The sequence below is a fragment of the Ipomoea nil genome, unplaced genomic scaffold (assembly GCF_001879475.1).
Source record: "Ipomoea nil cultivar Tokyo-kokei standard unplaced genomic scaffold, Asagao_1.1 scaffold1564, whole genome shotgun sequence".
NCBI classification, from domain to species: Eukaryota; Viridiplantae; Streptophyta; class Magnoliopsida; order Solanales; family Convolvulaceae; genus Ipomoea; species Ipomoea nil.
In genome coordinates, this window is record NW_017617992.1 from 550,718 (window position 1) to 565,914 (window position 15,197).

Genomic DNA, 15,197 nt, shown 5'->3' on the forward strand with positions numbered 1-15,197 from the left:
AGAAGGAATTTTCATCAATCAAGCCAAGTACACCCGCGACTTGATCAAGAAGTTTGGCTTTGATGGAAAATCATCGATCAAAATTCCTATGAGTACATCATTAAGGCTAGACAAAGACGAAGATGGAAAAGATGTCGATCAAACGAAATCTAGAGGAATGATTGGTTCACTACTATACCTCACTGCAAGCCGGCCAGACATATCTTATTCTGTGGGAGTGTGTGCGAGATTCCAAGCAAATCCAAAAGAAAGCCACCTCACCACAACAAAGAAGATCATAAGATATCTAAAAGGAACGATCAACGTAGGATTATGGTATCCTAAAGGTACAGATTTTACTCTAACGGATTTTTCAGATGCGGATTTTGCAGGTTGTAAAATAGATAGAAAAAGCACTTGCGGGACATGCCAGTTCTTGGGGGGAAGGCTTGTTTCTTGGTTTAGCAAAAAGCAAAATTCCATCGCAACTAGTACCGCCGAGGCCGAATACATTGTTGCAAGGAGTTGTTGTGCGCAAATATTGTGGATGAAGCAACAACTGAAGGATTACGGAGTAAATTGTGATGACGTTAGTATTTATTGTGATAATACTAGTGCAATCGCGATCACTCACAATCAGGTGCTTCACTCAAGAACCAAACACATCGACATTCGACATCACTTCATAAGGGATCATGTTGAAAAGAAAGATCTAAAAATCGAGTATATCCCTACGGAGAATCAAGTTGCAGACATTCTCACAAAGCCTTTATGCGAAACGAGATATGCTACCTGTAACACCCCAGATTTTCAAGACTTTTAAAACTTATATAATAAAGATAGAATCTCATTAAATCCCAAAATACGATACAAAGAGTACGGGGTGCTATGCCACACCCGAGCTAGAGAACTCGGGTGCAGAGGCTAAATTCTAAACCCTCAATCAGTATCAATACTAAATCATGGCACGCAGGCCGAAAGGGAAAACTATCTAAGCTACGCCCCATGCTTCTAGTGCGCTCCAGTGATCTACTCGTCTGTGCCTGAAAGCCAAATATATCTGTTCAGTGAGAGATGCTGGTAACCCACTCCAACGCGTTGAAATACAATGCATATAGAGATATATATAGGTATACGAAAACCATTTTGAACATGAAGATATATCCTACGAATTCTAGCTTTTAAAACAGGGGTAGACTCGACAGATAGAGCTAAGCATAGACAACAGTTATACCAAGCATATACAGTTTACAACAGGCAAGACAGATAAGATAAGCACAATTAATAATCATAACCCAACATCTCAGTATAAATCCCATAGTCACATCCCCAAGACACTCGTAACAACAACTCATCCATATTTCATCACATAGCACACTTTGTTGGCGCCACAGGACCAATCGCATGCCCATACATGAGGGTCAGCGCATATAGCTCTGACACAGCCCCGCAGCACCCTGCCCCGTATCGCAACACGGAGGGGTCGATCGCAACCGACCGATGAACCGCAGCTCATCATAGTTTGATCGCAACCAAACGGTGGACCGCAGCCCAAGAGTGTAAATCTGACCGCAGCTCAGGAATAACCAATCCGATCGCAACTGAATTGGGGTATCACGCACACATAACACATAGCAAGCACATGCAACCCACATTACACATTGGGAAGGGGGAGAAAACGTAAACAAAACCTATGCGTGATCCTTCACATACTGAGAATGATCCTAAGGGGTTCATGCTTCTTTCACCTAGGTCAACGGGATACCAATTCAACTAGCATGCAATATATAAGACTCACAAAACCTACGAACGGTACCCGAAATATCAAACTAGATATAGGCACGATGGACGGAGTCCATTGGGACACCACGGGGGTCGGGGGAATATCAAACGGGGAAGCCAAAATCCCAAGGTGGGGTACAAACTAGCGGGTAGCCGGTGGGTGAGGGGTCACCCGCCGGCGGAACTGTTCCGAGCAGCGGGTGCCTGGTGGGTAGCTGCCCGCCCGCTGCCGGCGAGGCGTCCTTTGGCCGTGGGTAGGTGGCGGGTCCCCTACCCCCACCTATCCCCCACTGACTCTTTTTCACCAAAACGCCCCGGGAACCTTTGTGGAACCCGAAACCATGCTTAGACACTTTCAAACGCAATTGATAACACACGTAGGCAATTAACTGATCAAAATCAAGAAACATACGGCACATAACCTATCATGCTTTTCTAAACATTATCAACACCCAATCATGCGAATTCCCACCCAATATACCAAGAATAATTCCATACGAATTCCACGATATAACCTAGGGTTCTAATTATTTTTAAATCAACAAGAACACAATTCATCTTCCAAAATAAAGATTCGGTAGGTATATCATATAGATATCAAGAACCTCATATAATCATTAAGAACATCAAGAACACCATATAATCATCAAGAACATCATATAATCATCAAGAACACCATAATTATCAAGAACCTCTCATCATCAAGATCACCCATGGAATCATCCCACCAATCATCAATAGTAATATCACAAATCATCAATACACAATAATATGGGGAAATCCTAAGAGGGGAATCATAGCTATGAAAATAGGTTTTGTTGAGACATGGGTTACCTCTTAGCCTTAATTAATTCCTTGGCTATGAAGGGTCTTTCTTGAAGCTTTCTTCTTTCTTGATTTGTCCTAGGGGAATTCTTGGAACTTCTTGTGTGGTGAGGGGTTATTGTGGTGGGGGGGGGGGGGGGGTTCTAGGTGCCTCTTAAGTCCCCTATTTATATATTTAGGTGTCCTAATTAGGAACTAATATTATAGGCTTGCTAATTCTATTCCTTTTAGGGCTAGGGGTTGGGTTTTAGGGGTGAGGGCCCACGGACCATGGTGGGCCTTTTCCCTAATCAATTATTGTAATTTAATTCTTTCTTTGGATAATTGGTTAAATGATTAATTGGTTTTAGGGGTCGTAACATGGGGTGTTACACTCTCCCCCCCCCCCCCCCTTACGAGGGGCTTCGTCCCATGGTGGACTATTTGGTTGCGATCAAACTATGATTAGCTGCGTTTCATCGGTCGGTTGCGATCGACCCCTCCGTGTTGCGATACGGGGCAGGGTGCTGCGGGGCCGTGTTAGAGCTATAAGCGCTGACCCTCATATATGGGCATGCGATTGGTCCTGTGGCGCCAACAAAGTGTGCTATGTGATGAAATATGGATTAGTTGTTGTTACGAGTGTCTTGGGGATGTGACTATGGGATCTATACTGAGATGTTGGGTTATGATTATTAATTGTGCTTATCTTATCTGTCTTGCCTGTTGTAAACTGTATATGCTTGGTATAACTGCTGTCTGTGCTTAGCTCTATCTGTTGAGTCTATCCCTGTTTTAAAAGCTAGAGTTCGTAGGATATATCTTCATGTTCAAAATGGTTTTCGTATATCTATATATATCTCTATATGTATTGTATTTCAACGCGTTGGAGTGGGTTACCAGCATCTCTCGCTGAACAGATATATTTGGCTTTCAGGCACAGACGAGTAGATCACTGGAGCGCGCTAGATTCTTGGGGCGTAGCTTAGATAGTTTTCCCTTTCGGCCTGCGTGCCATGATTTAGTATTGATACTGATCGAGGTTTTAGAATTTAGCCTGTGCACCCGAGTTCTCTAGCTCGGGTGTGGCATAGCACCCCGTACTCTTTGTATCGTATTTTGGGATTTAATGAGATTCTATCTTTATTATATAAGTTTTAAAAGTCTTGAAAATCTGGGGTGTTACACTACCTTAAGGCATGAATTGAGAATGATCGTATTGAGCTAAGTATCAATGGACTTAATCTCTTTATTATAATTGATACGTATGCTCAATTTAATTTAATTAGCATTGTTTGTTCATGTTTTTGTTTGAAACCTGCGTGAATAATTTTGCAATATGTGTTATCTATTTGTTTATATATTTGCATGTGTTATTTTACGTGTGTTTATGTGCCATGCAAAATTGTTTTGATAAATATGCAATTTTAGGAATTTTTGAGGTTAATCGCATGTTGGTCTAATTTGTTACTTGAAATGCAAGTAAATCTTTGGTACATGTGTATTAATCTTCATGAATGATTTATTTACATGCCTAATTTCTCTTAAACTGATTTAAATGATTTGTGGCATGATAAGTATTTGTTACGTGAATTGCATGTACCATATGTGTTTAATTATTATTTGTGTTGTTTTAAAAAGTTGCCATACAAAAAGTTTCTCAAAATTGGTATCAAGTTATTTTTGGTTTATAAAATTTGTTTTTGGGAAGAAGTTACAAATTTAATTACTTACCAAAATTTGTGTTGTTTATATATGTATTGCCGTGTACGTGTATATATATATATATATATATATATATATATATAGATATAAATGTGTTTATTTCCTAATTGTTTTGGGTAATTAAATCCCGAAAGACTTTTGATACCACCAAAGTGTTTAAATTATTATTTATCGTATGGTTGTTATTGTTTTTAAAGAAAATTCAATTTCTGAAAGATGGAGATATTTTATTTGATATTATTTATTTTGTGAGAGAACTAACCTGTTTGTTCGAGAATCCACCTCCTAAACCGTCTCTCCAACCTAATCTCCTCTCAAATCTCCCCTCTCCAAATCAAATCCTAAACCTCCTCTCCTACTCAATCTCCACCTTATGTGTCATTTCGAGAATCAATTACGTGCTTAAAAGATTTCTAAGAAACTGTGAGCAGTAAATGCTGTTGTCTAATAGTGATTGCATTCTCTCTCTCTCCTGACACACCCTCACCAAAAGGACTCATCTATCCTTAGAGAGTCACCTTTGTAACCCTTACACAAAAGGACTTAATCGTCTATACCCTCTTTCTCTCTTGTCTAACCGAGAAAAACCCTCTAAAACCCCCTCTCATACAAAACTCTTCATCTTCTCTACCAAAAAAAAATCTCAGATCACTCAGAAAGCCTAAATCTCTCTCCCAACCGGCTCAATCACTGTCCGAATCGATCACAATGGCGCAAATAGAACAATCCAAAAATTTGACCGTGCTTGTGAAACAACTCACGGTAGGAATGGTTCTCAACGGAGAATATTTCATGAATGGAGCTCAAGACAAAGTTCTAGCAGCGAAGATCATCCAAGCATTGAAGAACTGTGGACTTTATGATTTTCTCTCCTACAAGTATTTTGGAGCATTTGAAGAAGATGTGGTAGAATTCTACCTACATGCAAACGTGAAGAATGACCGAATTCTATCTACTGTTGGCGGAACACAAGTTGAAATTTCAGAAGAAGACATCAGAAGCTGTTTCAACTTTTCAAGGGATGAAATCCGAGGTCCAAAAGCACCAGAAATACCAGATTTATGCGATGAGAAAAATCTCTTGAAGCCTGAATATGAGATGCTGTTGGACGTAATTTACAAAGCCCTTGACAATAAATTGGGAACTTTGAACAAATTATCTGCTTCATATATTTGCTTGATGAACGGAATCATGAGTGGAATCAAGTTCAATTGGGCGAACTACATTTTCACCAAAATTATAGGCTTTATTTTTGCCGCAAAGCCAGTTGGAAGTCCACTAATAGGAGATCAATAACTTCAAGGTATTGGCTATGGACTTGTCATTGGAGAAATCTTGAGGAAGAAGAGAATACCTTTGAGAAAACACAAAAGTGTTGGAATCTATAGGTATTTATTCTGGAAGTTTTCACCAGACTATGGGAAGAAAAGTCAGAAGAGAAAGGCATCCAAAGGAGAAACTTCTTGTGATACCCCGTATTTTCTGGGCAATATATGAGGACTGTCTGTGCGTACGGAGTTAATCTTATTAAATTTTCCTATCCTTCTACCTAATTTTATTTTATTCTTTGGGCTCCAAATTTGACCTATTATTGTTATTAATATTATTATGATTATGATTATGATATTGAGCCTAATAATTAGCAATTAGCAATAATTGTTATTAATTCTATAGCTATTCTAATACAAATAAATATATATGTACGTTTTAGACGGTATCCATATTACTATTCCTAAATATATTATATTATACTATTATAGTTTATATTAACAGTATATATTACCTAGTATATGTATATCCCTTGTATCTCTCCATAAGTTAACCCTAATCCACCCTAAACTTATTTGGTCTCTTATTGGTTTCTGCTACTTCCCCATCACCTTCCTCCGCCGTTTTCTTGTTTTGTGTTGACGATGCCGTATGTCACTTGCTGCCTCCCAAAACCTCGCCGAGGAATTAAGATGAGGGTGAAAGGGGATGGTGACGGCACCCATGAGGATGGCGTGAAAAATAGTGAGGTTTGTTTGTTAGTTTAAGTTGATTATGATAATGATTTTAGATAAGGATAATGATGATTAGAATATATATGATGTTTATATTTGATGATGATGATGATGATGAACTGGTTCGGAATAATAGGGGCAGAGATGGAGGATGATATTTTGATGTTGATGTTAATGATTATTTGGTAATCACGAGATGATGAGGTAATGATTGTGGTTTTTAGATGTTAGTGATGGTATTTTATAGTTTCCAGTAACACTATTAAAAGAGTAATAATAATAATATTATTATTAGGTTTGATTAATTTGCAGGTTCCCAATCAAAGTTGCTAGGATGATATATTAAGTGTTTCATAGAAATTTGGTTTCGAGGGTAAGACTTCATGTTCACTAAAACTACTATTTTCCCCGAGTATTATAAGTATTGATTCTATATGTTATATGATATGATATACGCTATTAATGTGGACATGAGTGCATTTATCGATAAATGGTACTATTGTGTGGTGATTCTCGAAATATTGAGAATGGGCTTCGACGTGTCGAGCCCTGTGTGTGTAAATCGTTGGCTTGGAAAATTTTGGTGTATATACACGTGGTGAAATTTGTTTTACCTTGTGGAGTAAAAATGATTTTGGAGAAAATTATATTTTTTGGAGAAATGATATATTTTAGAGAAAATGTTATTTTTGGAGATGAGTATTTATTTATGGAGAAATAGTGAAATTTTGAGAAAATAGTATACAGTGTGGTGTTCAGTAAAAATGTGAGTACTGTTCACTTGGACTAATTACTACTCATTGGGCTTGGAATCCCATGAGGGTGTATCACTTAGGTTATGATCCAGTTTCCAAATTGTTTGTGTGGTAGCAGGCAGGAAAACCTGGCTACTTGGATCATATACTACCCAGTGGCTTGGAATCCCCTGGGGGTGTGCACATAGGTTTTAGTCCAGATTCTGTGTGGATTTTGATGAGATTTGTTAATTCTCCATTTATAAATATTAATTCTCTATTCAAGGAAAAGTATAACACCACATGTATTTTGGAAAAGAATAAAATTGTATGAGCTTTTGAAAATATAAAATCCAAGCCTATATTTTACGGGGTGAAGTGAAACTTACTTAGCTTATGCTAATTTTTGTCTACTCTCTATTTTTGTGTCAAAATCATTTTTACAGGTGAACATGGATAAAGGAATTTGAGATGAATTCAAGTTGAGCAGGAATTAAATTGACTCATTGGAGATTTGATATTTTGAGAGTAAATGGTTGTAATGTTATTTGCAGTTTATGTATTAAGTTGAATTTGGATTATTCAATTTAAGTTGTATTATTAGCATTAGCGTTTGGGTATAAGAGAGATACCTGAGCGTGGCGGTAACACCCAGTTTTCTTTTGATTAGTTAATGCTTCCGCTATGATTTTAGTAAATTGTAAATTAAGAAAAAAATTTAAGGAAATTTTGGATATGAAAATTGGAGTGTTACAAGTTGGTATCAGAGCGGTACGAACCATTGGGATATAAGAAACCTAAGTTGTGAATTTTTATAAGAGCTTAGGTTTTGAAATTTTTAGAATATATAGAAGATTAAGTGACAAGTTGGAAAGTAGGGATTGGAGTTCCAAAGTGGTATGAATACTTAGTGAACATTTGTCTTGAATTTTGGTTTGAGAACTATGTGGTTATGTTTCGGGGACGAAACATCTTTTAAGGAGGGTAGAGTGTGATACCCCGTATTTTCTGGGCAATATATGAGGACTGTCTGTGCGTACGGAGTTAATCTTATTAAATTTTCCTATCCTTCTACCTAATTTTATTTTATTCTTTGGGCTCCAAATTTGACCTATTATTGTTATTAATATTATTATGATTATGATATTGAGCCTAATAATTAGCAATTAGCAATAATTGTTATTAATTCTATAGCTATTCTGATACAAATAAATATATATGTACGTTTTAGACGGTATCCATATTACTATTCCTAAATATATTATATTATACTATTATAGTTTATATTAACAGTATATATTACCTAGTATATGTATATCCCTTGTATCTCTCCATAAGTTAACCCTAATCCACCCTAAACTTATTTGGTCTCTTATTGGTTTCTGCTACTTCCCCATCACCTTCCTCCGCCGTTTTCTTGTTTTGTGTTGACGATGCCGTATGTCACTTGCTGCCTCCCAAAACCTCGCCGAGGAATTAAGATGAGGGTGAAAGGGGATGGTGACGGCACCCATGAGGATGGCGTGAAAAATAATGAGGTTTGTTTGTTAGTTTAAGTTGATTATGATAATGATTTTAGATAAGGATAATGATGATTAGAATATATATGATGTTTATATTTGATGATGATGATGAACTGGTTCGGAATAATAGGGGCAGAGATGGAGGATGATATTTTGATGTTGATGTTAATGATTATTTGGTAATCACGAGATGATGAGGTAATGATTGTGGTTTTTAGATGTTAGTGATGGTATTTTATAGTTTCCAGTAACACTATTAAAAGAGTAATAATAATAATATTATTATTAGGTTTGATTAATTTGCAGGTTCCCAATCAAAGTTGCTAGGATGATATATTAAGTGTTTCATAGAAATTTGGTTTCGAGGGTAAGACTTCATGTTCACTAAAACTACTATTTTCCCCGAGTATTATAAGTATTGATTCTATATGTTATATGATATGATATACGCTATTAATGTGGACATGAGTGCATTTATCGATAAATGGTACTATTGTGTGGTGATTCTCGAAATATTGAGAATGGGCTTCGACGTGTCGAGCCCTGTGTGTGTAAATCGTTGGCTTGGAAAATTTTGGTGTATATACGCGTGGTGAAATTTGTTTTACCTTGTGGAGTAAAAATGATTTTGGAGAAAATTATATTTTTTGGAGAAATGATATATTTTAGAGAAAATGTTATTTTTGGAGATGAGTATTTATTTATGGAGAAATAGTGAAATTTTGAGAAAATAGTATACAGTGTGGTGTTCAGTAAAAATGTGAGTACTGTTCACTTGGACTAATTACTACTCATTGGGCTTGGAATCCCATGAGGGTGTATCACTTAGGTTATGATCCAGTTTCCAAATTGTTTGTGTGGTAGCAGGCAGGAAAACCTGGCTACTTGGATCATATACTACCCAGTGGCTTGGAATCCCCTGGGGGTGTGCACATAGGTTTTAGTCCAGATTCTGTGTGGATTTTGATGAGATTTGTTAATTCTCCATTTATAAATATTAATTCTCTATTCAAGGAAAAGTATAACACCACATGTATTTTGGAAAAGAATAAAATTGTATGAGCTTTTGAAAATATAAAATCCAAGCCTATATTTTACGGGGTGAAGTGAAACTTACTTAGCTTATGCTAATTTTTGTCTACTCTCTATTTTTGTGTCAAAATCATTTTTACAGGTGAACATGGATAAAGGAATTTGAGATGAATTCAAGTTGAGCAGGAATTAAATTGACTCATTGGAGATTTGATATTTTGAGAGTAAATGGTTGTAATGTTATTTGCAGTTTATGTATTAAGTTGAATTTGGATTATTCAATTTAAGTTGTATTATTAGCATTAGCGTTTGGGTATAAGAGAGATACCTGAGCGTGGCGGTAACACCCAGTTTTCTTTTGATTAGTTAATGCTTCCGCTATGATTTTAGTAAATTGTAAATTAAGAAAAAAATTTAAGGAAATTTTGGATATGAAAATTGGAGTGTTACAAGTTGGTATCAGAGCGGTACGAACCATTGGGATATAAGAAACCTAAGTTGTGAATTTTTATAAGAGCTTAGGTTTTGAAATTTTTAGAATATATAGAAGATTAAGTGACAAGTTGGAAAGTAGGGATTGGAGTTCCAAAGTGGTATGAATACTTAGTGAACATTTGTCTTGAATTTTGGTTTGAGAACTATGTGGTTATGTTTCGGGGACGAAACATCTTTTAAGGAGGGTAGAGTGTGATACCCCGTATTTTCTGGGCAATATATGAGGACTGTCTGTGCGTACGGAGTTAATCTTATTAAATTTTCCTATCCTTCTACCTAATTTTATTTTATTCTTTGGGCTCCAAATTTGACCTATTATTGTTATTAATATTATTATGATTATGATATTGAGCCTAATAATTAGCAATTAGCAATAATTGTTATTAATTCTATAGCTATTCTGATACAAATAAATATATATGTACGTTTTAGACGGTATCCATATTACTATTCCTAAATATATTATATTATACTATTATAGTTTATATTAACAGTATATATTACCTAGTATATGTATATCCCTTGTATCTCTCCATAAGTTAACCCTAATCCACCCTAAACTTATTTGGTCTCTTATTGGTTTCTGCTACTTCCCCATCACCTTCCTCCGCCGTTTTCTTGTTTTGTGTTGACGATGCCGTATGTCACTTGCTGCCTCCCAAAACCTCGCCGAGGAATTAAGATGAGGGTGAAAGGGGATGGTGACGGCACCCATGAGGATGGCGTGAAAAATAATGAGGTTTGTTTGTTAGTTTAAGTTGATTATGATAATGATTTTAGATAAGGATAATGATGATTAGAATATATATGATGTTTATATTTGATGATGATGATGAACTGGTTCGGAATAATAGGGGCAGAGATGGAGGATGATATTTTGATGTTGATGTTAATGATTATTTGGTAATCACGAGATGATGAGGTAATGATTGTGGTTTTTAGATGTTAGTGATGGTATTTTATAGTTTCCAGTAACACTATTAAAAGAGTAATAATAATAATATTATTATTAGGTTTGATTAATTTGCAGGTTCCCAATCAAAGTTGCTAGGATGATATATTAAGTGTTTCATAGAAATTTGGTTTCGAGGGTAAGACTTCATGTTCACTAAAACTACTATTTTCCCCGAGTATTATAAGTATTGATTCTATATGTTATATGATATGATATACGCTATTAATGTGGACATGAGTGCATTTATCGATAAATGGTACTATTGTGTGGTGATTCTCGAAATATTGAGAATGGGCTTCGACGTGTCGAGCCCTGTGTGTGTAAATCGTTGGCTTGGAAAATTTTGGTGTATATACGCGTGGTGAAATTTGTTTTACCTTGTGGAGTAAAAATGATTTTGGAGAAAATTATATTTTTTGGAGAAATGATATATTTTAGAGAAAATGTTATTTTTGGAGATGAGTATTTATTTATGGAGAAATAGTGAAATTTTGAGAAAATAGTATACAGTGTGGTGTTCAGTAAAAATGTGAGTACTGTTCACTTGGACTAATTACTACTCATTGGGCTTGGAATCCCATGAGGGTGTATCACTTAGGTTATGATCCAGTTTCCAAATTGTTTGTGTGGTAGCAGGCAGGAAAACCTGGCTACTTGGATCATATACTACCCAGTGGCTTGGAATCCCCTGGGGGTGTGCACATAGGTTTTAGTCCAGATTCTGTGTGGATTTTGATGAGATTTGTTAATTCTCCATTTATAAATATTAATTCTCTATTCAAGGAAAAGTATAACACCACATGTATTTTGGAAAAGAATAAAATTGTATGAGCTTTTGAAAATATAAAATCCAAGCCTATATTTTACGGGGTGAAGTGAAACTTACTTAGCTTATGCTAATTTTTGTCTACTCTCTATTTTTGTGTCAAAATCATTTTTACAGGTGAACATGGATAAAGGAATTTGAGATGAATTCAAGTTGAGCAGGAATTAAATTGACTCATTGGAGATTTGATATTTTGAGAGTAAATGGTTGTAATGTTATTTGCAGTTTATGTATTAAGTTGAATTTGGATTATTCAATTTAAGTTGTATTATTAGCATTAGCGTTTGGGTATAAGAGAGATACCTGAGCGTGGCGGTAACACCCAGTTTTCTTTTGATTAGTTAATGCTTCCGCTATGATTTTAGTAAATTGTAAATTAAGAAAAAAATTTAAGGAAATTTTGGATATGAAAATTGGAGTGTTACAAGTTGGTATCAGAGCGGTACGAACCATTGGGATATAAGAAACCTAAGTTGTGAATTTTTATAAGAGCTTAGGTTTTGAAATTTTTAGAATATATAGAAGATTAAGTGACAAGTTGGAAAGTAGGGATTGGAGTTCCAAAGTGGTATGAATACTTAGTGAACATTTGTCTTGAATTTTGGTTTGAGAACTATGTGGTTATGTTTCGGGGACGAAACATCTTTTAAGGAGGGTAGAGTGTGATACCCCGTATTTTCTGGGCAATATATGAGGACTGTCTGTGCGTACGGAGTTAATCTTATTAAATTTTCCTATCCTTCTACCTAATTTTATTTTATTCTTTGGGCTCCAAATTTGACCTATTATTGTTATTAATATTATTATGATTATGATATTGAGCCTAATAATTAGCAATTAGCAATAATTGTTATTAATTCTATAGCTATTCTGATACAAATAAATATATATGTACGTTTTAGACGGTATCCATATTACTATTCCTAAATATATTATATTATACTATTATAGTTTATATTAACAGTATATATTACCTAGTATATGTATATCCCTTGTATCTCTCCATAAGTTAACCCTAATCCACCCTAAACTTATTTGGTCTCTTATTGGTTTCTGCTACTTCCCCATCACCTTCCTCCGCCGTTTTCTTGTTTTGTGTTGACGATGCCGTATGTCACTTGCTGCCTCCCAAAACCTCGCCGAGGAATTAAGATGAGGGTGAAAGGGGATGGTGACGGCACCCATGAGGATGGCGTGAAAAATAATGAGGTTTGTTTGTTAGTTTAAGTTGATTATGATAATGATTTTAGATAAGGATAATGATGATTAGAATATATATGATGTTTATATTTGATGATGATGATGAACTGGTTCGGAATAATAGGGGCAGAGATGGAGGATGATATTTTGATGTTGATGTTAATGATTATTTGGTAATCACGAGATGATGAGGTAATGATTGTGGTTTTTAGATGTTAGTGATGGTATTTTATAGTTTCCAGTAACACTATTAAAAGAGTAATAATAATAATATTATTATTAGGTTTGATTAATTTGCAGGTTCCCAATCAAAGTTGCTAGGATGATATATTAAGTGTTTCATAGAAATTTGGTTTCGAGGGTAAGACTTCATGTTCACTAAAACTACTATTTTCCCCGAGTATTATAAGTATTGATTCTATATGTTATATGATATGATATACGCTATTAATGTGGACATGAGTGCATTTATCGATAAATGGTACTATTGTGTGGTGATTCTCGAAATATTGAGAATGGGCTTCGACGTGTCGAGCCCTGTGTGTGTAAATCGTTGGCTTGGAAAATTTTGGTGTATATACGCGTGGTGAAATTTGTTTTACCTTGTGGAGTAAAAATGATTTTGGAGAAAATTATATTTTTTGGAGAAATGATATATTTTAGAGAAAATGTTATTTTTGGAGATGAGTATTTATTTATGGAGAAATAGTGAAATTTTGAGAAAATAGTATACAGTGTGGTGTTCAGTAAAAATGTGAGTACTGTTCACTTGGACTAATTACTACTCATTGGGCTTGGAATCCCATGAGGGTGTATCACTTAGGTTATGATCCAGTTTCCAAATTGTTTGTGTGGTAGCAGGCAGGAAAACCTGGCTACTTGGATCATATACTACCCAGTGGCTTGGAATCCCCTGGGGGTGTGCACATAGGTTTTAGTCCAGATTCTGTGTGGATTTTGATGAGATTTGTTAATTCTCCATTTATAAATATTAATTCTCTATTCAAGGAAAAGTATAACACCACATGTATTTTGGAAAAGAATAAAATTGTATGAGCTTTTGAAAATATAAAATCCAAGCCTATATTTTACGGGGTGAAGTGAAACTTACTTAGCTTATGCTAATTTTTGTCTACTCTCTATTTTTGTGTCAAAATCATTTTTACAGGTGAACATGGATAAAGGAATTTGAGATGAATTCAAGTTGAGCAGGAATTAAATTGACTCATTGGAGATTTGATATTTTGAGAGTAAATGGTTGTAATGTTATTTGCAGTTTATGTATTAAGTTGAATTTGGATTATTCAATTTAAGTTGTATTATTAGCATTAGCGTTTGGGTATAAGAGAGATACCTGAGCGTGGCGGTAACACCCAGTTTTCTTTTGATTAGTTAATGCTTCCGCTATGATTTTAGTAAATTGTAAATTAAGAAAAAAATTTAAGGAAATTTTGGATATGAAAATTGGAGTGTTACAAGTTGGTATCAGAGCGGTACGAACCATTGGGATATAAGAAACCTAAGTTGTGAATTTTTATAAGAGCTTAGGTTTTGAAATTTTTAGAATATATAGAAGATTAAGTGACAAGTTGGAAAGTAGGGATTGGAGTTCCAAAGTGGTATGAATACTTAGTGAACATTTGTCTTGAATTTTGGTTTGAGAACTATGTGGTTATGTTTCGGGGACGAAACATCTTTTAAGGAGGGTAGAGTGTGATACCCCGTATTTTCTGGGCAATATATGAGGACTGTCTGTGCGTACAGAGTTAATCTTATTAAATTTTCCTATCCTTCTACCTAATTTTATTTTATTCTTTGGGCTCCAAATTTGACCTATTATTGTTATTAATATTATTATGATTATGATATTGAGCCTAATAATTAGCAATTAGCAATAATTGTTATTAATTCTATAGCTATTCTGATACAAATAAATATATATGTACGTTTTAGACGGTATCCATATTACTATTCCTAAATATATTATATTATACTATTATAGTTTATATTAACAGTATATATTACCTAGTATATGTATATCCCTTGTATCTCTCCATAAGTTAACCCTAATCCACCTTAAACTTATTTGGTCTCTAGCTTATTGGTTTCTGCTACTTCCCCATCACCTGCCTCCGCCGT

At 35.1% G+C, this 15,197-nt stretch overlaps 2 long non-coding RNA genes across 2 annotated transcripts; both read left to right on the forward strand.

Moving 5' to 3' along the window:
* Positions 1 to 6,228: 6,228 nt before the first annotated feature.
* Positions 6,229 to 7,597, forward strand: LOC109189844. Its single transcript, XR_002055646.1, has 3 exons — positions 6,229 to 6,308; positions 6,430 to 6,666; positions 7,474 to 7,597. It is a non-coding gene; the product is annotated as an uncharacterized LOC109189844 (long non-coding RNA).
* Positions 7,598 to 12,981: 5,384 nt separating this feature from the next.
* Positions 12,982 to 14,350, forward strand: LOC109189845. Its single transcript, XR_002055647.1, has 3 exons — positions 12,982 to 13,067; positions 13,183 to 13,419; positions 14,227 to 14,350. It is a non-coding gene; the product is annotated as an uncharacterized LOC109189845 (long non-coding RNA).
* The last annotated feature ends 847 nt before the right edge of the window (positions 14,351 to 15,197 follow it).